We start from the raw sequence: 27,500 nt of genomic DNA on the forward strand, positions 1-27,500 counted from the left end.
TATAGTATATACTAATATATATAGTATATATATACTATATATATTAGTTACTATATGACCAGCAAAACAACATTTGTTAAGTTTATTAAAAGTTTTGTTTTGCCAACAAAACATTTTGTTGACGAAACAAAAAATCTCTGGTAAAGTCAACCATTTTTCTTGCTGACCATATAATAGCAAAACTTTTTTCTTTTCCGTGTATGCGTTGCGTTGAAATAGAAAAATCTCGTATTTATGAAGTTTAATTAAAGCGACAGACGAAGAAAGAAATTTGCTTAGATCCGTTGGGTAAAGGGACGAGTTTGTGTGATCCGCAGACCTTCTCCTAGAAAAGGATTATTCGCCTTCGAGCTCGATCGGGGGCGACGAGCTTTACTTATCGTCACAGAGAACGCGACGTTCGAGAGAGACAAGGTTGATGATCAAAGAACGACGTGTTCCTATCCGTGCCATTATGAACGTGCCTTTGACGTTCCTTTTTCTTTGTTTGCTTATTATGCAGCTGGAGCATGAATATTTCTAACCACATCGTCAGAATAATCGTTTGGCGATTTAAGACCTCTGATTATTAATCGGTCGCCGTTGCGCGTGAAAACTCATTATTTAAACCTTTGCGGAGAGCTGCAGAAGAAGAAGAAGAGAACATCGCATGCGGAACTTCCCACGAAAACTGACGGGAAACTTTGTGGTTACACCGGAGAGGGTGGTATGTGTACAAGCGTGTGTATATGTTTGTGTGTGTGTGTGTGCATGTATTGTACATGTGTGTATGTACATACCTATATCTTATGCCTAGTTTAAGTTACGGGAGATGTCTGACATCTTACGTAATTCACGCAAAATTCACGTAATTCACGTAATTGAACACGTAATTGTCAATCGCGAAATTTATCAAGTAAAATTAAGTTTTGCACTCTTAATTAAACGATGAATATTTCGTTGAATAGAAAATATATTGGGCAAACAAATTGCGATTGGCAATAAAATACACACGTACACACACACACAAATGAATATTGAAAAGTATGTAAATTTCAAGGGAGTGTATTGATATTTCAAAATAACATACAAATACAACACGATAATCGAAATATCGCAATTCTCTATATTCTGTTTTTCTTTGCGGCTCTCCGTGTAGATTTTCATCGCGATAAAGCTTTGTTGACACAAGATGGCTGACACAGAATGATATTCCGAGAAAACGATTTAGGAAGAAAAGAAGGAGGGAAAAGTAGAGGAGTTCGAGGTTAGGTTACTTTAACAGGGAGCAAAGAGACCTTATATCGCGTGGCTCCTGAATATTCTCGCGAGAGGAAACGCTCTTGTGCTCGGACCGGTCTGAACAACTTTAAACGTGGCGTGTATCGCGTCTCGTTTTCACGCAAATCGCGCATTACGCGGTCGCGGCGAGATTGGCGCCACGCAACGGCTTGATTTAGATTGTTCGGGAGGGATATTGCACTGTTCTCGACTCGATCGGCCGCGAATTCGCGCAACCCCCTCTTCCCCCTCGCGAGGGATTGTCCCGCGGACCCTCGGAACGTTCCGAAACGTTCTTTCTCCACGCGCGCCTCGCAATTATTTTAACGACCAGGGTACTTTCGTGGCTGGAGTCGATAAACGCCCGACAGTGTCGAACTATGTACTATTACTTCCCGACTATTACGCCGGCTATTCCGCAGCAATCGCATTAGTTCTTGACCCGGTAACGATAACGTGGATAACCATTAGACCCCGCACACACAAGCATTCCTTCCTCCTGCAATACGTTGGGTCGGGTTAGTTGCTGTGTACCATCTTAGCGTCCGTTAACCTAACCCTAACCTCAACCAGCATTACCTTCTTTTATTATTGACTACTTCTTTATTATTGACAATTATCGTTGTGGCTACGTCTCGACTCGAAGTATGATAATTGATATATTTTTTTTGTTTCAGATTTTCGTATCACAAATTTACGTCTAGCCGGTAAAAAATTTTCCATGTATAAAATTGTATGGACATATTCGGTATATAAATTTGCATAATTAGATATAATAAGTTTAATTTGTATATAAGTATATATAATTATATATCAAAAATTTTTTTAAAATATAATAAAAATATAGTTTTATATACTTTTTTTGTATCTAACATGATACTAATAGAGTTATTTTGTAATTTGATATGGAATATCTCTGAAGCCATTCTCTTAAAAAAAGAAATTCTCCTTGTGTAAAATTGTATGGACATATTCGGCATATAAATTTGCACAATTAGATATAATTATTTTAATTTGTGTATAAGTATATATAAAAAAATTTTTTACCGTGTATATTAGTTTGAAAATCAAATTTAAGATTATTTTATCTTCGCTTTTACACAGTTACAATTACACAATTATTCTACGATTGTGCAAAAAAGGCGCGAATATCTCTCTATTCACGTCGATCGCGCCGCTTTTAAACTTCGATTTGTATCTCGAGTACGTTTTTTTGTCGTGCGCAGCTTTAAAGCACTCGATACGTTAAAATGCGATAAACTTGACTCGTGTCGCTTAAGCTGCTCGATCGTCTCATTTGTAAGGTCACTCGCTGGAATAAACGGCGGAAATGTTCTCTTGGCTTTCTTGTCTTTTTTTTATTTTTTTATCTTTATTTTTTTCTAGTTTTTTTTGCGCACGCGCGCGCGCGCGCGCGCCACGGGAAATTACATATCGGGAAACCGTCGAATCCGTTTGCAACGGTTCTTTTATTGGCCGAGTCGACGCGCTCACACGCTCGAATCCGCTCGTGTCGGCGAGGATTTTGACGAGAGAGAGAGCTTTCTCATCGAATCGAGGAAGACTGGCTCTCAGCATCCGCTCTCACGCCCGAGAGCGCGGAGAGCTTTCCTCAAGCCGTAAGCAGCTGCGAAAGGAAAATGGTAGCGACTACCTACCGCGCTGACTATCACTCCTTATTTTAACGTTTTCACTCTGCTCGACGACGTTGATTTCTCCCCAAAGACCGTCGTTACAATTTTATCGCGAGAATATCTCAACACAGAGTATTATTTTGACAATATTCTATCGCGATATATTCTACCGCAATTGAAAATGTCTGTGTTTTTTTTTTTTTTAGACAAAGAGAGAGCTTAAGTGAAATTAACATTTCTATCAACGATAGCTGATGAGCTCGCGCTGCTGCGAAATTGAATTTTGAAAAATAAATATTCTAAAATAAAACACGTAAACTTTTACTTTACTTGTTAAAAAAAAGGTTTTTCGCCTCTAACTTATTCCGAACGTGTTCCAGACAATCGTGAGTCCATACGGATAGACAAAAGAACCCACTCTAACTCTTCGCTACTGTCCGCTTTAAAATCCGCGAAACTATCACTCTACCCGGATTCACGTAGATTCCCATCTACACCTTCTTCGGGACACGGGCATACCCTTAAGCGCCCTTTGAAGTCATTCTTCTCCATTTCCACAGTGCCACAGGCCCGTTTGAGCCCTTTGCATACCGTTACGCTCCGTATGCAGGCTTTATTTGTGCAGACTGATAGAGAGGAGTTCCATAAGGCGATCGCGTGAGCTCCTCGCTCGGAGTGAGGAGAGAGAGAGAGAGACAGAGAGACAGAGAGAGAGAGAGAGAAAGAGAGAGAACGAGAGAGAGAGAGAGAGAGAGAGAGAGAGAGAGAGAGAGAGAAATAGAGATAGGAGGTGGTCGCCCTCCCGAAGCCTCGGGGGTGGAAGGGCCGGGTTGAGTCGGTCGTTGAGGGCTGGAGGATGATGCCGTGGTCCCTGGATCGATCCCGGGCCACACCACCACTACTGCTGTGGAACCAGCACGCCGCAACCACCGGAGCACCGGCTAACTACCCCCTACACACATACACGCGCACGCATATGCGCTCCCATCCTCGTCGCGCGGCTCGCTCTCCCTCATGCGTGATCCTGCACATTGCACTCGCGTGTCGTCGCGACACGCTCGAGCGTGTCACGCGTGTGCGCCGACTCATGCATAGATATCAAGTGCACGCGTCCCGGGGAGTACAGACGGAAGGGTGATTCTCGGCGTCGCCGCGCGTGTACATGCGCGAGCACTGCCGATGGTGTAGTAGAAGGGTGTGAATGTTTTACGTGCGTGTCGAGCTTAACTCCGGTAAAGTGGATGGATGAATAGATAGATAGGGGAGATATTATGATAAAGAAATTATGCTAATGAAGATATTACAAAAGAAATTGCGAGCTCGCTCCCGAGTGTGTCGCCGGGCGCGTTGATGTTTAATCTTTGTTCTTTCGAGACAATGACATGTATATATACACAAACACGCTGGGATATTAAATATTTTAAAATGGAAATGAAATAGTTGCATTGGAACAACGCGACGTGTTATGGGGGACGCAATTAAATATTTAAATATCAAAATGAGAGAACTTTAGTGGCATTAAAGATTAAAATTTAATTTGAATATATTTTTGAGCTCACACAAAGTGTAACCCGGTCTCCGTGAACTCTCTCATTTTTAAATTACTACAATTTCCATGAGCGCGCCTTCCGCGGGAGAATAATCCGGACGGAGAGAAGCAGGTGTTCTTCGACTCGCACTTGTAATTTCGTCTCTTTTTTCTTTTCCCCGTCTTTACGCGAGTCAAAGAATTTCAAACAATAGTTCGGCAATCGATCTCGCATCGCGTGCAATCCGCTGATTGAGCGCATCTCAGAGACGCTCTCCCCCTGCCTCCCCCGATCATCTCGCCGCATCCATCTTTGTGACATTATTGTGTCGAACTATCTTTTTAGGGTGTGAGAGAGCGCGCTCTTGAACATATGCCGGCGCTCGGACACGTGTGTGTCGCGGGAACGATGAATAGCCAAATGACGAACCAATTTCGGAGATGTCCCCTCGGATCTTCGCGATGACACTGATGAGTTTATAGCCGACGTTAATGAAGTGCGTCTTTGAGGATGGACAAGCTTCATCATTTTCTGTATTATTTAACAAGTCAAACGAAAAAGCTCTTGAATTCTTGAAAGATTGTTCGTCTTAAAAATAATTCTCGCGAATCGAAATTCTCGCGCGCGAGACAAAGTTGACGTCGAAGAAATTATTAAAATTGACGTTTCGCAAGAAATAATGCCGAACGTTTCTCAGTAAAAAAAAAAACACGTCTCCATTTTTTCGACAAACTTCGACGATTCTCTTTTGTGCGAAAACCGCGTCAAAGCGCGGTTTTTGTTCGCCGCAAATACAATCCCACAGTTGTGACCTCAAAAAATCTTTGCCACCTTTTCAGCATTACGCATAAAAAATTTAAACGAATCCTCGGCAACGTTTCCGTCGGAAGTGTGTCGGTCGGATTTACTCCGACGTTGTTACGTGACGTGCTTTGAAACGCGCGCGCGCGAGAGAGAGAGAGATCGACTCGCGCGCACACGACGATGGCCAAGTAAAGTCTGCCGCAGGGCGAAAATTCTCCGACATTAAGTCGCCGCTAATTCCCACGAAGACAATAACAGTTCTTCTTCGTGGGCGCCGTTCTCTAAGCCCTGACCGAGCCATTTCGCGGTCTGGCTTGTCGGAAGTTACCTCATATTTATCGCGGCTATTGCGCGGCTTGCCCTTGGTAAGGAAAAGGTACGTGCGCAACGACGTGGCACGTCTATGCATCGTCTCGAATTTCGTGGGGAATGAAAATTGTTTATTTAAAAAGTAATGCGCAGCAACTCCGCAACATACGCTTCTTCAATGAAAATCAGCACCGTGTGCGACGTATTTGGTATTTGGTGCATTTTGGGCTCAGAGGACCTTTAAGGTTAGTCCATACGCCATTCTAGAAGTCTTTAAGAAAGATGATAAATAAGGTAGACCCCAGATATCTGGGAGTCTGTATTAATTAATTATTATTTGTTATGTTTTGTCACAAGGAGGGTTTGTGCGGTATACTAACTACCACGCGATACACGGCCTTCTTTCACAGTGGGCGTGTCCATCTGTGTCGGGCTCATAGACGTATAATATATAGACTGCACGTTTGGCTGAAAAGATGTCTTCAACGTTAAGAGAAACAACATACTTTGAATAGTAACTCTTTCTCTGTCTATCAATGTCTGTGGTGGGATCAGGGCCTACTGTTTCATACCACCTAACCTACCATCACCCCTTAATCTCCTTCTCTCTTCTTCATCCCCACTATTTTTCTATCCCCACTTTTTCACTACTATTCTATCAATCAGTGAAGACTTCTTTTTCCCTCACTACTTCGCTAGACAAAGATGAGGGTTACTGTTCAACACCAGCTGTCTTTCTCAACGTTGAAGACATTTTCTTAACATGGCAAAGGTAGGGAACGCGCAGTCTATATATTATACGTCTATGGTCGGACTCGTGTTCGAGGTGTTGTGACTATGATCGCCTTGTGGGAGGGGGAATTAATTCGGGATTACACCCGAATTAATTATTGGAGGCTCGATTAAGTTCGCCGATCAACCGATAAATCCGGTTGAAAGGAACCGGTCCGGAAAAAATCCTTAAGGTGGTGAGCGGATTCGAACTCGGGACCTCCAGATTCGCAGCTCCTGCACTCAGGCCGCGAGACCACTAGGCCGGTCATTCGTGTGTGACGTTTTCTCATTAATATTAAATTAATCTGTATTAAATAATGTCACGTGCTCTCGTCGATAATGTCGACGACGAAATTTCGATGTCGTCAAAAGTCGAGAGTTACACGGTTAAACCTGAAAGCACCACCAGTGTCACGGAATAAATACAAGTACCTTACCGTGGCGCGAGAACACGAGACTACGATCATTGAACCGTAAGATGAAAGCGTTCGTTGAAGCATTATCCGTTTACTTTGTCGTATATAAGAGAGATCACGAGCTATATACACAACTTAATGACATAATTCCGAACCCGATATCTTCAATTTCCAAAACGAACTCGATGCAAACACACGATCGATGAAAACGACCGTCTATTTTCCGAAGACGTTGCGAGATGTGAGCAGATGGGGAGAGGATGTGTGAGATAAAAGCGTACACAAGAGTGTAATTCCCGCACACAGAAACAATTCCGAGACACGGAGTTTGAAACGCGGCACAACACACACGAATCGCAATCGCGCTCGCGGCTTTCGCGGCGACCAGATCGGCGAAACTTCGTCGCGAGAAACTTATGCGACGCGAAATTGCCAGAGCTCACCGTTGCGCGCCGCGAGAAACCAGCATCTTTCGATGTGTAGTTTGGTAAGAGGATTTCCCCCTTTGCGCGCGCGAACGATGCGCGCGCGCGCGCGCGCGCCAGGCGCACGTTCAATTTTCTGCTTTTGTCCGCTCCTAATTACGAATTTCGTAGCTGTAATGTTGTTAGAAGTTGACGCGCATTCGCGTCCCCCTCGCCTTCCTCGCACGGTTCCGACGTTTGCGTCTCTCTGGTAATTCGCTTAATAATATAATTTACATCGTAATAAACCTTTCACTACGCGCCCGTAAACTTCGTCCGATATTTCTTTGTGTTCCAGATAATTCAACGCTTGTAAGGAGCTTGTCCTCCTTGCCGACTAATGATGAAATATTATCCAACTTGCGCGAACGCGCGATGTGCATACTTTGCGCAATAATTTATGAAAGTATATTAATAAAACATTAATAAACGTCCAGGTTTTAGTAACTATTAGACGCGCGATCGCGGTATATATATATATATATATATATGAACCGAAGTACCGAGTAACAAGAAGCTTGCACAAGCTTTTAATCTGCAAAAGCCGACCGACTCTCCGACACTTTGCAAGCTGCCGCTTTTATTGAGTTAAGCAAGGCGGATTATCAGAAGTGATACACTTCAACCGACAGTCCGCATAGTCGAGCAGCATAGTCGTCCGTGTACGTATCTATAGATAGGGGGGCAAGTCGGCTTCATTATCTAATTTCGTGCCATTCCCGGGGACGCTCGCGGCGCATCGGTTAACCTAACCTATTCGATCCTTTTTCGCCCCGGGTTCCCAGGGGACTCGAGGGATATAATTTAAGTCCCTTCGAACACACGAAGGGGAAACTCGCGCGGCGAGCATACGAAGTTAAATATCTAAATTTCTTCGTCACCCTCTGAGACGAGAAATTCGATGAGAATTTGTCCTGCGGTTATAAAATTCCGAATAAATTTAAAAAAATAATATATGAATATAAGGACATGAAAAGCCCCGTTTGCAGGATGTTGTGCGTAAATGTGAGAATATATCGTCACTCCCTACGTATAATCCCGTAACTCCAAAAACGCAAATTTTAGAGGAGAACAGTTTAAAAGTTTAAAGCTTCATATAGTTCCTCTAGTTAAGGGATCTTTCGGTTTTAAATTTTTACCTTACTTATGAATATTTTTTTTTAATATTTGGTGACCATAGAGAACATGACTTTCTAAGTGTCACTATGTAATAAACTGAAAATCTCGTATGTGACACTTATGTAATTATACGTAGGGAGTGACGATATATATATGAATGCATATATATACAGGGTGTCCCAGAATTGGTGTAACATCTCTCGTAGACAGGTAGAAGGAGTAAAACTGAGTCGATAAGTCCTATACCATTTTGCTAGATTCGCAATAGTTACCGAGATCTTAATTAACAAAGATCAGCGAATAAGCATGCATCGGTAAGACATCGCGTAAGACAGTTCAGTGCGCTTCGCACGATTACATTTTAATATGTATATGTTATAGAGTATATGCTGTTATATTAGCTCCTCCCATATGTCGCTACGGGTAACACCGTTAGCGCGCGAAGCGCGCCTGACTGTCTTACGCGCGTAAGACAGCCCGATGCATGCTTATTCGCTGATCTTTGTTAATTAAGATCTCGGTAACTATTGTGAATCTAGCAAAATGATATAGGACATTTTGACTCAGTTTTATTCCTTCTATTTGTTCACAAGAGATGTTACACCAATTCTGAGACACCCTGTATATATGTATTTGCGTGTAATATTTTTCACGTGAGTTTTTTTGGAATTGAAATAACAATTCTTTAAATCAAATATGATGCTAATATTGTATCTTATATATGCAGGATCCCCAATACCCCTTAACTAATTTTAAAATATTGCGAAAAAAACTCCTCCAATCAGGAGTCGAACCTGGAATCTCCGGCTTTTCGGGCCGTCGCCTTCCCTGTTAGGGTGCCACCGAGGCACTTGGAATTTGTCCCGCAATACTTCGTATATCTATCAAATATGATCAGATCTTTTTAATACCGAATAAATTTATTTAAAAAAAGAAAGAAAAACAAAGTATATATAGACCTTCGGTTGCGGTTAGAGGCAAAGTAAATAAAACGGTTGATTAGTATGTGGAACCGTTATTAAAAAAAAGGAGATATATACTTTTTTAAGCGCGAATATATAATCACCGGCATTCAAAATCTCGTGTCTTGTTTCTTTGTTTTTGTGTATTTATCTTTGTAAGCGTTGTAGACATTGCGTATCGTATCGCGCAAAATTTACGTTCGGAATACCAAAATGCCCGAAAACGCTATTGTGTCGGGGGATTAATTAGTTTATTTTCCCGTCGATACAGAATAGGTGACTGTACACCCAAATCATGGGCTGCACTGATCGAGCGTGTAATATCCGCCGTGCGCGGCTTCTCTGTCGTAAGCAAATGTAAATATTGACTTAACGCTCTCAAACGAGCCGTTCTACAATTTGCGCGTCTCCTCATCCTTGCTACTGTTCTCTCTCTCTCTCTCTCTCTATTTTCTCTCTTCTCTCATAATACAATCAAATAGCACGTTACAATTATTACGATAATTAAAAGCGACACAATTAATTACATTTATAAAACATTTAAAAGTGAACAAATTTCGAACGTCGATTCAAAAACATCGATTCAAAATTACAAATTTTCAATTTGAGATACTCAGTTATACAAAAGATTAATATGCGACAGTTTTGAGAACGTTGAACTTTTTTGCAACTCGATTCTCAACAAGCGCGCGCGCGCGCGCGTCGCGCTTTGTCTGACTTTTATTGGGAAATAAAATACTTCTAGCGACCCTCCCAGCCGGAAGTAATGATCTCTATATATAGAGAGCACTTTGGGGAAGCGTTAAGCGCGCACGGGATCTCATTGTGAGACGCGGTATTTTCCCGCGAATTTCCCTAGGAACTGTCTCGAAATCGGGTGGTTTCTGCAGCGGCTGGTAACTACCAATTAAGTTACCAGTCGATTCCAGCTGGTTCGTCGGTTTCACGGCTTTGCGACTATCTACCTCGCGCGCACGTTACACTTAATAAATCCATTAAGACTTCGCTATATACACGCGAAGTCTCAATTGAAATTTTACAGTATCTGAATATCTATTCAGAAACCCGCGCGCGCGAACTTTTCAAAAAAATCTCTCCTACAATTTTTTCTAAAGTATTTCGATAAAGTATTTCATAATATTACGCTGTAAAGTTATACGAAAATTCTTTACAAACTTTTCTCTCTCTCTCTCTCTCTTTCTCTCTCTTTCTCCTTAACTTATTTAATTTAAATTATTTAATCAGAAAGAGAGAGAGAGAGGAGATCTTACATTAAATCTTGAAATGTTGACGAGAAACCTTCAAGCGCAACGTTTGAGTCATATGTGCATTTGTATCCCGCAGTAACTCGCTTATGAAGCTCTGCGCATACGTGTACGTGCGAGCATGTCTGAGTGCATCCATTTCTACGGGCAAATGGCGAACACGATTTCCGAGCATAATTTCCTCGGATTATGTTAAACCCAAACCCAGCAGTTGCGTTTTGCAGAAAGCTTGACGTTGGAAATAAAATAAATAAACCGAAAATAAAGAAGCGGCAAATAAACGCAGTCGCGCTATATAGAATCTAAATTAAAATATAAATCAAAAATTGCTCTGTGATAAATAAATAAAAATTGCGATGCTGTCAAAATGTTCTCGAAATACAGAGATTTCATATACGAGGCAGCTGTTACACGTCGGTCTCTGTTTGCTTTAATTATATCGCGATGTAAATAAATTCAACTGTAGTGTGTTTCGTTATATGATATTTTTTTTATTGTGCGAATGCGATATTGTGTCCTCTTGTAAAGATATAATAAAAGAAAAAACAATTAATATTAAACAAAGGCAACATAAAAAAAAAATGTATATAAAAAGATTTTAAAAATAATATATATATATTACGTGAAATTTTACGTGGAAATTATCGATCAGCCAATTAATTTTAAACAAAAGCAACATAAAAGAATACATGTGTATGAAAGCATTCTAGAATGTATGGGAATTCTATGTGGAAATTATTGATCACACTCAGTAAATTATTATCCACGAGTGGACGATTATTAACGGCGATGCCGCATCATTACCAGCTTGTTGACGGATCAGCTATCCCTCTCTCAGCTTGTAAATCTGGCTATAGATGTCGAGGAGTTATAATACAATTACAAACTATTGCGCCAGTTCCGGTGATTTACTATTTGGATTATTGCAGATTTGCATATCCGGCGATATCGATACGCTATCGAAAGCACCCGTTGCTAAATTTTCAACTAGTGGTAGTTTTATATATATATATATATATATGTATATGATATAAGCGTGTAATATTTGCGCGATAGATACGAAGAGAATACAATTTAATGTATTAACAATAATTGTTAAAAAAAGATAGTAAACGCGACCAAAGAGATCAAATTATTATTACGTAAAAAACGCGTTTCGTGTAAAATATGTACAAAATTTCGCGCGCAATTGAATTTTAATAATAATATCACATTTCGTTTGATGTGTGTCAGTTTACAAAAATAAACGGGAATATAACTCGCGCGCGTGTCGGACTGAATGAGAAAACGATTGTGATGATACAGACTAAATTTTCATGTCTATGCAGCAAAATCATATTTGTTTGCGTATTTAATCGCAAAACTGCATGAACGCTCGACGACTAATCCCGGCGTATTTCCGTTATAACACGTTATATCGGCGCTTTCGCGAATCCGATGATACGTCGATAATATTGTTAAGCTTCAAAAATCGCGCATCCACGTTGACGATGATAAACGACTCCGGCCAAATAAATGCGAAATCCATAATCGCGCATCTGCCCGGTAAGCTTGGAAACGAAATTTCGCGCCCGCATCGGACCGATCATTACAATAATTGGGTAAACATCGCGCATAAATAAAACTAATTGGCGAACACACAAAGTCATCCGTTCTGAATAATGAAGTGCGAAATGATCGGCGAAAATTTTCGAAACGGGGGGGGGGATGATCGGATTCCCGATTCGCGCGCCCGCGAATTGAATAAAAAGAAAATGATCGAGGAGAGAAAATCCTCCATCTTTTTCTTTTTATTCGGACAATTTTTGCAAGAGATCGCATATTAATCAAACGAATTTTAAGAGGAAAATTACCTTAACGCGGCGACTGAAATGGAATAAATTTCAAAAAACCGTTGATTGCTCGGGAAACGTTACACTTTTGCTGTTACACTTGTATCGCGTTTGTTGTACGTACTATATATATATACATCGAAGGAATATTCACAAGATATATATCAACGATAAAAAATCTTTGAGATACAAATTTGACTTTAAAAGAGCAGCGGTAGATGGTTTGACGTGGTGTGGAATTTCCATGCGCAAAATGTTGTCTCCCTTCCTCCCCCTGCGGAATTGAATTTGCACGGTCTATACCGGTGTAACATCTGGTTCTCGCAACACGCAAAATGAATTATTCCCCACGTGATCGACTCTGCCGCAGTTCAGCAATATATGTTACCGCGATAATTTTGCCTGACGCAACAGAAGCGACGACGACGCGGTCAGTTGCTTAACGACATTCCCAACATTCCCGGGTTGTGTTATTGCATCCGCGTCGTCGTTTCGTCTCATTAGAACTAGCGAGGAAACGACGACGACGACGACGACGACAGCCCGGGCGGGCGTCGCGGGCGCGCATCGATCCGTCATCAAAGCACGCTGCAATTCCGTCGAACAAAGTTGGACCGGATGGGGTAGGTAGGTAGCTCCTGGCTCTCCCGGAGTACTAGTGGCTCGCTTCGCGTCCGCAGGTCGTAAAGCCGGCGCGTGTATACACGACTCCGACGTTCTATATGCCAACGTCATTTCCACGTGTGTAGCTACATCGGATTACGCCGCGGTAGTTTCCGATGCGCCTCGTAGTCGGGATTTATTGAACCCTCTCAACCCTGTCGGAGGTTAGTTCTTCGCTCGTTTTTATCATCCAGTTTTTGGTTTAAAGTTTTTAATACACATTTTACGTGTGTGTGTGTGTGTGCGTGCGCGCGCGAGAGAGAGAGAGAGAGAGAGAAAACCGATCGATTCTTTGTTCTTTGTCAACGGAACGTTTGATCTTTGCAAAACGACGTTGACAGAGTTGTTTGATTTTTTTTCTTCTTCTTTTTTTCTCTCCAAATTCAGATTTAAAAAGATTCAGTTATTATATCCCGTACTGTGCGTTTTTTTTTGCACGTACAATATTTCTGTTCATTTTTCGTTGTATACTTTTCAATGTATAAAGCGTTATCGCCGCGCGCGCTTCGAGCGATTTGTCCCCGAGGCGTAATAAAGTACTTATCCCTTTTTTTCTCTCTTTGTCGCTCTCTCATTCAACATTCATCTGTTATACTTCGCTCTAGTAAGCGTTTCTATTTGTCTCTGTCTTTGTTGTATCGATCCGTCTTGATGCCTCTAATTCTTTTAATACCCGCGCCGCTCTATAGTTCTCGCTCAACTCCCTTTGGTTATTCTATATTTAGCAGTTCTTTGTCTTTCTTTTTCATCTCTCTTTCTCTCGCTCCGCGTTTATATCCATCTATTTTGCTGTCGACGAATACAAGAAGCGGGAAAGTCCGGGTATAATGTCGGACGCGTATCGCGCGGACGGGGTTTCACGGGTCGGCTGTCAAACTTCCACTCCGGGACTTCCTTTTTCCCGCAAAGCGAGCGCGCGGGCCGGGCGCTCGTGGACGCGCGCGGATAGCGAGTCGCAAGCCGTTTTGTTCTACCATATTGTCGGACGGGCGAGAGGGGGGAAGACCACCTCGCCGATGCGTTTTGACGATTGCGGTCCGCCCAATGCGCGAAACCCAGGCGGTGATTCCGGTTCCCTCGGGTATCCGGCTTCCGTTTGTATCCTCTCTCTCTCTCTTTCTCTCTTTCTCTCTCTTTTTCGTCGGCGAAGCGCACATTTATAGCGCTAGTTGGCATTCGAGCGCAAAGAGGCTCTCGACACACACGCGCGCGCGACTCATGCGCGGCACAAAATCGCGCAGGAATTTAATCCTACGCTTAGTTAATCCCGCTTCGAAATGTGTTACAAAATGCACCGGAACGGCAGATCGCGCCGTAATGACTTTTCGCGGTGAAAAGTACGCGCGCTGTGAATTCCGAGTGAATGATTTTTCATTGCGCGGATTATTTTTCATTGAGGATTATATAAAAGTGAAAAAAGAGTATTTTTATTCTTTTCCGCTTTGGGAGTTAATTATACTTCATGAGAAAACGACCAGACATCGTGTTGTATGTATATATATATATATATATATATATATATATATATTTTTAAGATATATATACTTTAAAAGATGATCAATCACTCCTCTCTCGCTCTCTGTATCTCTCTCTGTCCCTCTCTTTCAAACTCTTCAATTTATCAAGTCTTAATATATTATACAAGGGGAATACTACAAAGACGCGTCGTAAATTCTTCGGAAATTTTTCGTCCCGTGAAAATTAATTACATCTTTAGAAACTCTTTTCAGATTTAATCTTCAAATAGATGAACGCTTCCGTTTAATTGATTTGGTCGATCTTTCTGTCGTTTGTCAAGCTCTTGTAAAGGTCTTAATCATCTCTTATAAGAGACACGCGCGGTGTACGCTTTTTTTTTTTTTTTTTTATATTCTTCACACACGTGTTTGCGTTGTGTACCACTTTTGTACACATCTACACGTTATTATACGTTTTCTCTCTTTTCACTCCTCCGATGCCAAAAGAAACGGCGAAGAAAGGCCGTCACGCGTGACCGCACACGACTTGAATATTTCGACAAAGGACTCGGGGCACGGGAATCCGAAGGATAAATTCCCGATGGAGAATAAATTCTATCGATCAGAGCCCGGGCTTCTGCGGGGCCACCGCGTATACACGCGCGGATAAAAACCGAGGAGCTGCCATTACCGGGTGATGGATGGAGCGTTACGGGGGTGGAGTTACACGGGGGGTTGGAAAAAAAGAGTGGCGCGGCCTCTCTCTCTCTCTCGGTCGAGCGGCACTCGGAGGCTTGGCATACGCAAGCGGTGACCTACCGTCAAAGTAAATACCTATTGTTGACTGTCGCTCAGAGATTGTTTTCGCGAACCTTAATGGTCCCGATATATATAACTTTCGTTGTGGACGTCGCGCGAGCGGTATACCTACGTATATTCTCACGAAAGTGTTGCTACTTTGTGTTAACGAAATAAAGTGTAAAAAACACGACGTGTCTAATAAAAAGCAATAAAATTAATTCGAGCTCCGTGTTCTTTCTCCGATACCGTTCTCTCTTTCGCAAGAGTAAAATAAACATTGATGTGAGTTTAATTGCTCTTTAAGTTACGATAATAAAGTTTTGTTCTCGTTTACTGAGATAACGAGAAGACCAAGAATAAAAGTTACAACGGTATCGTAGACTATTTAGACACGAAAAGTCACGGACGAGAACTTTGCAAATATTTTCACGAAACACACACACACACACACACACCTGGTATATAGGAGCGCATCGATGTACCAACGGTGCACAACCGTGAGTGCAGATCGAAGAGGGATCGCCGCTATTAGTCGGCGAAGTTGAAAACTAGGTGGATGTTGATCTAGGTCGCGTGGCCGAGTTTTACAGTGAGATTATTGCAGGTGTGCACATGCACGTGCGCGCGCGCGCGCGCTCGTGTGTGTTTGCACGTGCGCGTAGGAAATGCCTCTACTCGCCGTTACCGCACGCGGAGGTAATTGAATCCGGCGATGAATTGAATAACGGTGCAACCGAATGCTGCAAGTGGATCGGATCGCGCGGGCTATTGCAGCGACGTGTTGAAAATAAAAGAATAGAACGAAGGGGTTCGGTGTCTGACAGAGGGTATTGTTGGAAAAGTTGGCTAGTCATTTCGTAGTTTCGCGCCCAGTTTTTCCAAAGTAGATTTATTTCGCAACAGATATTTTTGTTGCCCGCGTCAAAAGTTAAATATCGGAAAATATCGGATGCGTCTGAAACGTAAATATTACGATAATAAATCAAGAAAAGTCTCTTTTAATATCGCCATTTAATCTAAATCAACGTCAGATCCAGTACGTCAGGATTAAATATCGCTAACGCTATATTTTTTAACAATACAACTCAGATTTTGTTGAGATGTAACGCCGGAGTATATATGGCACCATTAATCAGATCCTCTGCTACACGGCAATATCGTCTCGTGTCCTCGACGCGAGAGTAAAAACAAAATATGTTTAATAATAAATTTTCGGAACAAAACACTTTATTTCAGAATTGAAAATAAAAGAGAGAGTCAATATTTTAAACAGTTTTGTTTTTTTTTTTATTTTTTTTTATTTACGAGCTGAAAGATTTTCACGGTCTCGAAAAAGCGTGCGAGGTGTTTTCCAAATTATCAAAAAAGCTTCTCTGGTGCGCCTTTGATCAAACAAGAGCCACTCGCGAATTTTATTCCGCCACAGCGAATTCCGCGCGTTCGCGGAACAAAATCACATCCTCTCGCGCGTCAGCGATTTTTCCGCCGCGCGGATTAGCGCGATTTTCGAGGCGAGGTGATTATCTCGCGACGACCGGGCGATGCGCATAAGCGGAACGATTATGGCACGACGATGATAAAAGCCATTCTTTTCTCCCGAAAAAAAACTTTTTGATCACAGAAGCACGGTATGATGATACGGTCGAAAGAGAGAAAGAGAGAGAGAGAAAGAGATGGCATTAATAAATTTCACGGTAAATAATTTGAAAAGTTTAGTATCTTTAAAAAAATAAAAAAAAATAAGCTCTTGTAAAAATAATCATGTGATAACGCGAGATATCTCTTTTTATTTATTTATATAATCTCTTTTTTATACACACGCATATTTATATACTTACATAAAAATATTCTGTAATTGTGTTTACAATGTGAAATTTTCAAAAGTTGAGATAACACAGACCGTTGGTCAGAGAATTATTATTATTGCCATGATCCGTACCAAAGTTATCCGATAACATATAAATAGAGCTATCGCGGAATTCAGTTCAAATTTCCGCCGCGCTTATAGTCGCGAAAATAGCCGATTCCACGATCGCCAATCGCCGATATTTTTCAACTTGGATATTTATTTCGTTCGCTATCATGGAGCGCACGTGCCTCACGTGCCCGCTATATCGTGACGTCGATCGAGAACGCGTCGCTTAAAGTGGTGGCTGTGGATTTAGATGGATTCTACTGGGTGTACGGGAAACGCACATGTCGCAACGGAGATTACAGAGGATTCCCTTCTGTCTTATTCTCAGTGACACCGATTAGTGAGATTATTGGCAAATCGTTTCCATTCCACGGGATACGCGTCGCGAACTCTATCGCGCAATATACATCGCTTACCAGCACTCGCCCGATCGTTCTTGCAAAACTAAAAACCGTATATTGAAATATTGATGGCGAGAATTATTTTAACACTCTCCAAACATAAATATTATGTTGTTTACAATAATAGAACTAACCCTATCGAAAAATGTCGATTAAAATATATTCTTCTCAAGTGAACATTTTCGAGACACCCGGTAGACGTATCAGTCGGCAACCCTAGGCTAAGTTCTTCTAGAAGCGTCGGCGTGAATTTCGCCGATGTGCGTTTCTCCACTTGGATACCAAGCCTTTCGCTATTGTTGAGCGTACGTGACCACGTGCGCTGGTTCGCATTAAATTTAAATTAAATCGCGCGCGCCAAGAGACAGAGGAGAAAGGAGAGAGGACGCGGTGAAAGAGAACGCGCGAGAAAAGATGAAGGGAGAGAAGATGGCGAGGATAGAGAAGGTATATCCTGTGGACCATATGCATCGAAAGACTTGCCGCGTTTTCCCAACCGTTGCTCGTGATAATGCAACCGTGCAACATACACACACACACACACATATATATATATATATATATATATATATACGTACACATATTATACTTGGTTTATAATAAAAACATGGAATTATGCCAGGGCGACAATACAGCGGTATTATTAATGCGCGCTCATAGAAATTGTGAGCAGCACGAAACGTAGTCGTGTTTACTCATAATTTCATGGGTTTAAGCATTACTAAATACTACACTAAATAGCAACTGAAAATTTCGTACAGCGTCCCTGACAAAAGATATAATTGAATTAGCGTGTTCAACGCGCGTAGCTATTAAATTTCCAGTGTAATTGCATTTCAAACTACAATCTTGATTGAAATATTTAGTCGAATACACACACTGCGTGTGTGCGCGCGCGCGCGCGCGCGTTTCACACACACATGTATATCTAAAGGACTTCAATTCGGATTCTTCATTTTCTCGATAATAACTGCGGCTCTCGGTACACTTTTTTGCATTCCTTTTTGTTGAATGGAAAATGTTTTATCGTCGATGCGCAAATAATATTTCGCGCAAATGAAAAGCCTGTATTTCACCGATATTTTCGGTTTGTCGAATTATTAATTTGATTCATCCACGTTTCCAGCATCCGACTGAAATCAATTTCATCGCGTGTCTAGTGTTCTTCTGGTTTTTTTTTTCTTTTTTTTTTTTTTTTATTGTTTTTTCCGTGAACTCTGCCATCACCGCTGACGTCGCGTGTGTCAATACGCAGTATCCCTTGAAAAAAAAGAGGGATGAGCCGAGAAACTGCTCGCTTATCTTTTTTTTTTTTTTTTTGTGGAAACGGCTCTGGCTAAAAGGACCGTATACCCTTTCGGCATCTAACAGCGGCGGCGAAGAGAGTGGAAGGTAGAGAGAAAGAGAGAGAGGGGGGGGAGAGAAGAGGCGGGAAATGACCGGTCGATCTATTTTCTTCGGTCGCGTCTGTTCGTTACGTCTTTTTCCACTTTTCCCTTTTCTACACGGCCGCCGCTTGGAACAATGGCCCCGCGTTTCTCTCGTCCTCGCAGGGAAAATATTCCTCTCTCGGTCGCAAAAAAAAAAGCTCGCTCTCGGCCACACAGCCAAGATAAACAGCACTGTACTGAACATGAGCACGATTATGGAAGGAGCCATTGCGGAAAACTACCTCGAGTAAATTTATTAGCTCCTACTTCGCAGCCGCCGCGCTCTCTATGGTCACGTCTATAATGGCACATTTAATCATTGTATAAGCGTATGTCCAGTCTCTCTTTTGTTTTCTTTCCCTCCCCCCCGCGACAATGATTTGTGAATTATTTTTCTCAAAAAAGATTTTTCCGGAGAATTATGATATATATTTTTAACAATAAGATTGATTATCTCTCTTTTTGTCCGCGGAAGGACAACCGAGAGAGAGAGCGGTAACATGTCCTTACTCTCTTTTGAGATCGTAATCGCGCGACTCTCCTTGCGAAGTCCGCGCGAAATCCTTTTTACGACGCCTTCGGAAAGCTTGGAGGGAAAAGCTCGTAATTCTTCTGGCGACATCGCGAGACGTTTCATTAAGCTCTCCTGCCGGTCTTAATTTATTAACGAGAGCCGGCCGGATAAATAAATTATCCTCTCACGGGTTGAGAGACCGAGGGGGTAAATTCGGTGGCTCGATTAATCGCCCGGCACGAACAATCGACGCGCTCGAACGTCGCGACGCGTTATTCCACGTGTCACGATTAATCAATCGCCGATTAATTACGGTAATTGACGAGCAGGAGGGCCTCCGTTAATTCGTCGCCGCAATTATCACGTGGAAATTAGCACGATCGTCATTTTGATAGAAGGACAACCGATTACGTGACTTCGTGACGAAATTGATGAGTTTTGAAAAAAGAAAAACAAAAACAAAAAAAAAAATATATTATGCGATTGTTGTACAATTTGCTACAAAAGATCTGCGGCGGATGAATAAGACGAGGGGAGAAAAGAAATATTGCTTTCTGGATCGGAGTTCTGCACCGCAATTATTTCTACAGTTTCCCTATCTCTCCCACCCACCCAGTTGCGTAATGTAAATTGTTCATTGCACTCGACGCTGACGTTTCCGGAGGATTATTAATAGTTCATCTACCGTACCTCTCTCAGATAAACTTCCTTCATTTTGACGTGAATGATAAACAAGAACATTCTAATTAGCACTTTGTTCTGCATCTTATAATTACATCCGACGCGAATGCGGTGATAAATAGAGCGGGGATGAGAAAGTCGATTTAATGTCCTCTCGGGAGGATTACCGAAAATAATTTACTACACACTTCTTGTAAATGTAAACGAAAAACATATGTAATCGCATATTTATTTTGCATTCTGCGAATGTGTACATACTTGTCATAACTACCGAATAATTAAACATTTAATGCGCACAGCTCTGTCTCTCTCTCTCTCTCTCTGTTTTATTTTGCATTTATTATTTATTTATTTCATAAAATATCTTCTTTTATAGTAGATTTTGTTGTACAACCTGTGCCGTGTGTATAATTTTGATGCAACATTCGCACTGCTTTACGAGAAAACTTTATTGGTTTATTTATTCTCTACTTGTAAAGCTTGTTAGCGGTTGTTATATAATTTTATATGGCGAATGAAAATGATACGGGGGGAAATGTGAAAATCGTCGAATGCAATATGCGCATCAATTACTAACGTAAACAAAATTGTTAATTGAATAGATTTGCGCCCCGGTATTGTGCGATTGCATTGATTATCCGCAAACATCTAGAAAATAGAACTATTTTTTTTATCAACCATCGAACCAGCAAATGATCTCTTCTTCGTTCAAGTGATTCTGTGACGCTTCGGGGAAACTTTGAAAGAAAGTAACCGGGAGGAGTAACCTTCCCTGTTCCCCACACTCCGCGCGCCAAAGTCCTTTTAATTAATTAATTAATTAAGAGTTTATCTTCCACGTCGAGAGTTTATCATTGTGATCTAATTAACAAAACCTTAACATTAGCGACGCGGCGCGCGCGTTTGAAATTTATTTTATTATAAAATATATATAAATGTTGATCCCTTGTGGAGATTACTCGCTTATACATTTTGAATTAGTAAGATAAAGGACTCTTTGTGTTTCTTTAGAACCACAACGCAACGTAAAACGCGGAATAACGGAGAGATATCAATTAATAGTTTACTTTTTTTTTTTTTTGTTGTTAAATAAGTTTGTTACTCGTTGTAAGATAATTAACGGCTGAACAGAAATAAGCGCCGTTGCTGCTCGCCGGTATTTGCATCACAAATGCAGGAATAGTTTTTGTCCTTTGAAGAAGAAACTCCCTCTGAAGAAACTATTTGCATTTGCACGAGACGCTGCGCACTAATTTATTAATTAACCGTTTGTATAATGTTTATTAAATGTATATTATAATTTAATTACGTCTTACGGACTGTACCGTGTTACAGAGAGAGAGAGAGAGAGAAAGAGAAAGAGAGAGGGAGAGGGAGAGGGAGAGAGAGGAGTGCGGATGCACCAATGATGATCCACTGAGGATCCGATGAGGAAGCACTTTGTCAAAAGCCTCCATTAACATGTTTAATCTTTAATTAGTTTACAGTTAGAAGAGATTGCTCTTGCGGTATCTCTAGTTGCGTCATCACGTTAAGCTTCGAAATAGCGGGACGCTCTGTTGGCGCTGTTGAGCCAAACTAGCGAATAATTACCGAGATTAATTAGCGAAATGCAGGACGGGATTGACCAGGACTCTCTCGTGGCCAGGATTACGATCGCGTCACGATTTATCCGCTTCGATGAGCATCGTGTCCCCCTACCCTTCGCACATCCTGTGTACCGACGTGCGAAATACAGTTCGTGACAATTGGCTAGTCGTAAAAAACTCAGCGCGGGCTTTCGACTCGAGGATTATGAACAATACCACGGCGGAGGAAGGAGCATCCTGCTGAACAAAGGAAGCCAGATCGCTCGATTCTTCCGAACGGAGCCCGGTGATCTCGTCGCTTCGTTCGCAATTATTTTTTTATCTTTTTCTTTTTCTCTCTCTCTCACTCATTGCGCTTTCCCCATCCTCCGTTGTATAAATGGACGTCGCGATTAAACGAGCGGACGGGAATTGTTCGGACTCATCACGACCGAACAAAAGCCGCGCGTCTCGTATTTTTATTTTCGCCCGATGCTCGGCACGTTGTTATCAGGTGGCAGCAGCGACGGGAAAACGGTGGCTTCAGTTCGGCGACGCCATAGAAATGAGGTTGAAGGGTAATGAGGAAGAACATGCGCGCGCGCTGAACCCTATACGGGGCAGCATCGTGGAATTTCGTTAACCTCCTTTTGATCTCCTTTTTTTTATAGCGTATACATAGGTAATCTCATTTGAATCATTTTTTTGAAATAAGAAAGCGCATACACGTACACACGTACACAAACCAGAAGAAACAAGCGTGCCGCGGCTATCCTCTGTACTATATATATATATATATACAGGGTGTCCCAGAATTGGTTTAACATCTCTCGTAGGCAGGTAGAAGGAATAAAACTGAGGTGAAAAGTCCTATACCATTTTGCTAGATTCGCAATAGTTACNGAGATTTTAATTAACAAAGATCCGCGAATAAGCGTGCATCGGGCTATCTTACGCGCGTAGGACAGCCCGGCGCGCTTCACACAATTACATTTTGTATATATTATAGTATATGCTGTTATATTAGCTCCTCCCATATGTCGCGATGGGTAACACCGTTAGCGCGCGAAGCGCGGCGGGCAGTCTTACGCGCGTAAGACAGCCCGATGCATGCTTATTCGCGGATNTTTGTTAATTAAAATCTCAGTAACTATTGCAAATCTAGCAAAATGGTATAGGACTTTTCACCTCAGTTTTATTCCTTTTACCTGCCTACGAGCGATGTTAAACCAATTCTGGGACACCCTGTATATATATATATATATGTGTGTGTGTGTATATATATGTATATATATATATATATATAGAAAATGGAATTTGTTCATTAGGCAGAACGTAGAAGGGAGATTACACGGCGCATGCATAAGTTAAACTCGTTTCTGCGAACTCTTGATTTCGCATCAGACTCTCCTCCGGACGCTTAATTCGTGAGAATCTTTTAATTTTCAATGTTAAATAACTGTGCAATCGTAGGTTTAACGCTTAAATTCACTCCGGCATGAATCGTATCTCCTGTGTTTTTCAGCACATTCTGCATAAACCTCCTTTTCATCTAGCGTCGACTTTTACGTTCGTGACGCGCTCGCGAGATTTGCGATTTCGGAGCGCAAAATTAGGTCGGAGATAAAAATATAACTCGATTCAGTTGATCCTTTCATCCACTCCCGCGCGACACCCCCCTTTTGCTTCTTCTCTCTCTTTCTTTTGCGCGCGCAAAGTCACACGAGAGAGAGAGAAAGAGAGAGAGAGAGAGAGAGTCGTCTCTATTTATTACGGCTTAATCCTTCAGCGACGAGCTGTATTAATCATTAAAACCGACAGCCGCGCAGATACGAGACTTTTAGACGATGAATGGCGTCGAGCTGGTCTTAAATCTCAAATCGCTCGTAAGTATCGCCATCGTCAGAAACTTGCAGACTGCGAGGCTTTTAACCGCCAGATCCACCTTCTCCAACTGAATACTGGATCCCTCGTCTCATCCCCCCTCCCCCGTCCTTCTTGCCGTTCCGCTTTTCGTTTGCTTCTCAATCCAACTTCTTTTTCTTCGCGCGATCGCGAACGAGGGACGGGAGGAGAGTTTGGACTCTCGGGTGCTAAAGTGCACGTGGCCTCGATATCCCGCTGCTTTCTTCGTCGAGTCTCTCTATGTTTCTGGCCGACGAAAACCAGGAAGGGACTAAATTACGAGGAAACCGCGAGAAAAATCTGGGTCTCCGTCCTCTCGCTGGAAGAAGTCGTGGGCGAACGAGCATTAGCTTCGTTGCGCGGGGTCGGGTCTTTCACGCGAAACTCGTACCCGCGCCTGCCGCCTATTGAGAGGTTTGTCGACTTGAGCGCGCACAGAGGAATGTGTTTTTGCGGGCCTACCACTTTGTGCTATTCCCAGAGAGATGAAATCTGCAAACTTTACGTATACCGAGAAAAGATGAAAAAAAAAAAAAGAAAGAGTATACAGAATAAAAAGAGTTGCCGAATACACATCGGTCGTCTAAATCGTACCTCTTTAATTTCTTCGTAAAGTAAAACCTCGGAATAGTGGATTCATCCCTTCCATGCGCATAAAGTCTCTTCAGAAACATAAGAGGGGACTTACCGCTCAGTGATGTGTGACTGTTACTAAAGCGGGCGCAGCGTCGTTTAGGGTTTAGGTCATAGACGTAGAATATATAGACTGCGCGTTTGGCTGAAAAGATGTCTTCATGGTTGAGAGAGACAACATACTTTGAACAGTAACTTTCTCTCTCTGTCTATCAATGTCTGTGGTGGGATCAGGGCCTACTGTTTCATATTACCTAACCTCACCCCTTAATCTCCTTCACTCCTCTTTATCCCCGCTATTTTTCTATCCCCACTTTTCCACTACTGTTCTATCAATCAGCGAAGACTTCTTTTTCTCCCTACTACTTCGCTAGACAGAGATGAGGCTACTGTTCAACACCAGCTGTCTCTCTCAACGTTGAAGATTCATTTTCTTAACATGGCAAAGGTAGGGAACGCGCAGTCTATACATTCTACGTCTATGGTTTAGGTTTAGGTTTAGGTTTAGGTTAGATTTAGGTTAGGTTTAGGTTAGATTTAGGTTAGGTTTAGGTTAGATTTAGTTTAGGGTTAGGTTTGGGTTAGGTTAGGTTTGGGTTAGGTTGGGTTAGGTTTAGGTTAGATTAGGTTATGCAAGTAACGTATCTTACGGATCGTGTGTATACAAATATTAGTATATACAATTATTATGGTGTTCTGTTGTATTACATCATATTGTGTTAACAAGTATACCGGCATACTTTTTGTGTGTGGGCAAAATACCTTTTCATGATCCTGAACGTAGCAGAAGTGGGGGTGCAATGGCGGATTCAGTCCCGTACAATCCGTTATTTCGAGATTCCACTGTCATTATTGAATATAACGACGAATTCGATTGGATGCACTAGTGCGCACCGAGTGCGTCTTCTTTCAATGTGTAGTAGAATATTTCAGTTTTAGTATTTTACACTACACACTGAAATATTCTGCTACTAGGACGCACTCAGTGCGCACTAGTGCGTCCAAATCGAATTCGTTGTAAGCAACAATCCGTGATCATTAAGAGTGAAGAAAAAAAGAAAATAATAAGATCAAATTCTCGAGAGGAGGTACGAATTAGGCACTACCTTCTTCTAATTATTTCGGCTACGATATACGAATAGGAAAAACGCAAGGAGCAAATTAAAAATTTAAAGAACAATTTTAAACTTTACATTTTCCGAGATTTCCAATTTTTCAACTTAAACAGTTGAACGTAAAACGAACTTTAAAACGATCGGACGAGAAACTTTTTCCAACGCTCGCTCTCGACGTGGTAGTACTTGAAATAAACAGGCATTAAAGTAGACACACAGAGCAAAGTACAATGATTGGTTATCTGCAGCGCGCAGTATGTAAGCAATATTCTCTGTTCGATGCGCTGTGAAGACTTTGGCTCGGGAAGTCACAAGCGTTAGAGAGTTTATAAGCTCTCTCTCCCCCTTTTGCCCTCTAGTTAGCACAAAACTTTACGAAAGTTCGCGCACAGCAACTCGCTTAAATGGCGTCCTCGTAGCCGGGGCTAATTCTTTCGGTATCGGCTTATGGGGGTATTCCTTCTGTTCTTTGCCTCGTGACAGGGATCGCTTATTTCCGCTTGTTACTCTTTCACCAAGTTTGCGATACGCCTCGCACAAAGGATTAATGTCTCCCCGGTGCGGTGATCCTTTCGCCGGATATCCCGTTATTGTCGTTATTTTACCTTCGGTTTGCTCGTGAAACGAGCGAAGAGCAAAGGAATTTTGCTTTTGACGCGACGTCAAATATCGGTGTTTCGTTAAATATTTTTGCTGACATAAAATTTTATTACAGAGCAGAGAGTTTATAGCATAGTGTAGTTGGCGCGCTGAGCCAACAGATATCTAAATAATATGTTCTGTCTGATGATACCAATAATAATATCGCGTAGGGGTGCGTGTGTCTGTATGAATGTTTGTATACGAATTGTTTTGCAGGTAACGTTTATTGCAACAATACACTTAAACTAAACAAACCACTCGGTGAGATCCTAATTTTCTCTTCATTGTTCTCTCTTCATTGTTTCAGATCGGTGGGCCAGCGAGGAGATAAGGACCCGGCCATCCTCGAATGTAAGGATCTCCTTGTTTCAAGTCCCCTTTCAACTCGAAATTCAAATTTCGAGCTAGTTTCTTGCAAGAGAGACCTAGATATCTCGGTAAACTAGCAAGACTTTGCCATGTTGGAACTCGAAATTGCTATTGTTCTTCGGTCTACGCCAACTCCCGGCCGTGTACCGATTATTATAATTAATTATCAGTCACGACGAACATTTGCGTCGCTTCGACAATTCGCGTAAGCGCGCGTGTATTTAACGCGCGCGTGTATTTAACGCGCGCGCGCGGTGCGGAGAAATCGCATGAACGCACAAATCGCTATAATGCGATTCGCTCACTCGCGAAAAGCTGCGAGGAGAAAGCTGCGCGGCAAAAAGCTCTCGCGAGTTAAGCCCGCGAGAAACGCTTTCGCACGCTTTGTGACAAACCGCTTGACGCGGTTACAGACGAATGTATCACTTGCGACTACAATTGCAGAAGCGCGGGACAGAATTTATTTCAACGTACGTCTCTCGAATTTTGAAATTAGAAAAGAAATTTGATATTTCAAGAGAGATTAGAGAGGCAAATAATATAAGGGGTCGATACTTGTGTAGAGATGTGACGTGCTGCCGAAACACGACACGAAACATTTCGTGTCAACGATTGTTCGTTCGACCATAAAATTGGATAAGAAAGAAATTAGAGTTAGCAGAGCGCATGGCTCTTAATAGAGTCTTTTTGTTGGGACCGTCTGATGCGGTGTGGTTACCGCCTCTCTTTTTGTCTATTAAGAACATTGCCGGGCAAAATGCGACGACCCCTACGTACGTTTCGTCCATGTCGGCGATAAGCATCATAGCCGGGCGATAATTAACGAAGTTTAATCAGAACCGAAATGAATTGCACTTGAAAACCATTCATTTTCTGAAATTGACGAACAAATTTAACGATTCGCGGAATCAAAGTCATACCCCATTTTGTCCTACATATTGGCAGTGCAATTTCGTCCCACTTTACACCGGTAGTTTTATATGTATCAAATTTAGATCCGCGTTTAATCCGATATAATTTTATTGTTATTTTACACAA

General features: G+C 41.9%; 1 protein-coding gene across 2 annotated transcripts in view; it reads left to right on the forward strand.

The window, feature by feature from the left end:
- Positions 1-27,500, forward strand: part of LOC109859112 (leucine-rich repeat-containing protein 24-like) — a 118,238-nt gene that overhangs the window by 54,050 nt on the left and 36,688 nt on the right. For both annotated transcript variants that reach the window (XM_020437024.1, XM_020437025.1), the window contains exon 2: positions 26,401-26,444. The gene's annotated coding sequence lies outside the window, so the exon portion shown is untranslated. The remainder of the gene's footprint in view (positions 1-26,400; positions 26,445-27,500) is intronic.

The sequence above is a fragment of the Pseudomyrmex gracilis genome, unplaced genomic scaffold (assembly GCF_002006095.1).
Source record: "Pseudomyrmex gracilis isolate BER0280 unplaced genomic scaffold, ASM200609v1 scaffold_239, whole genome shotgun sequence".
Lineage (NCBI taxonomy): Eukaryota > Metazoa > Arthropoda > Insecta > Hymenoptera > Formicidae > Pseudomyrmex > Pseudomyrmex gracilis.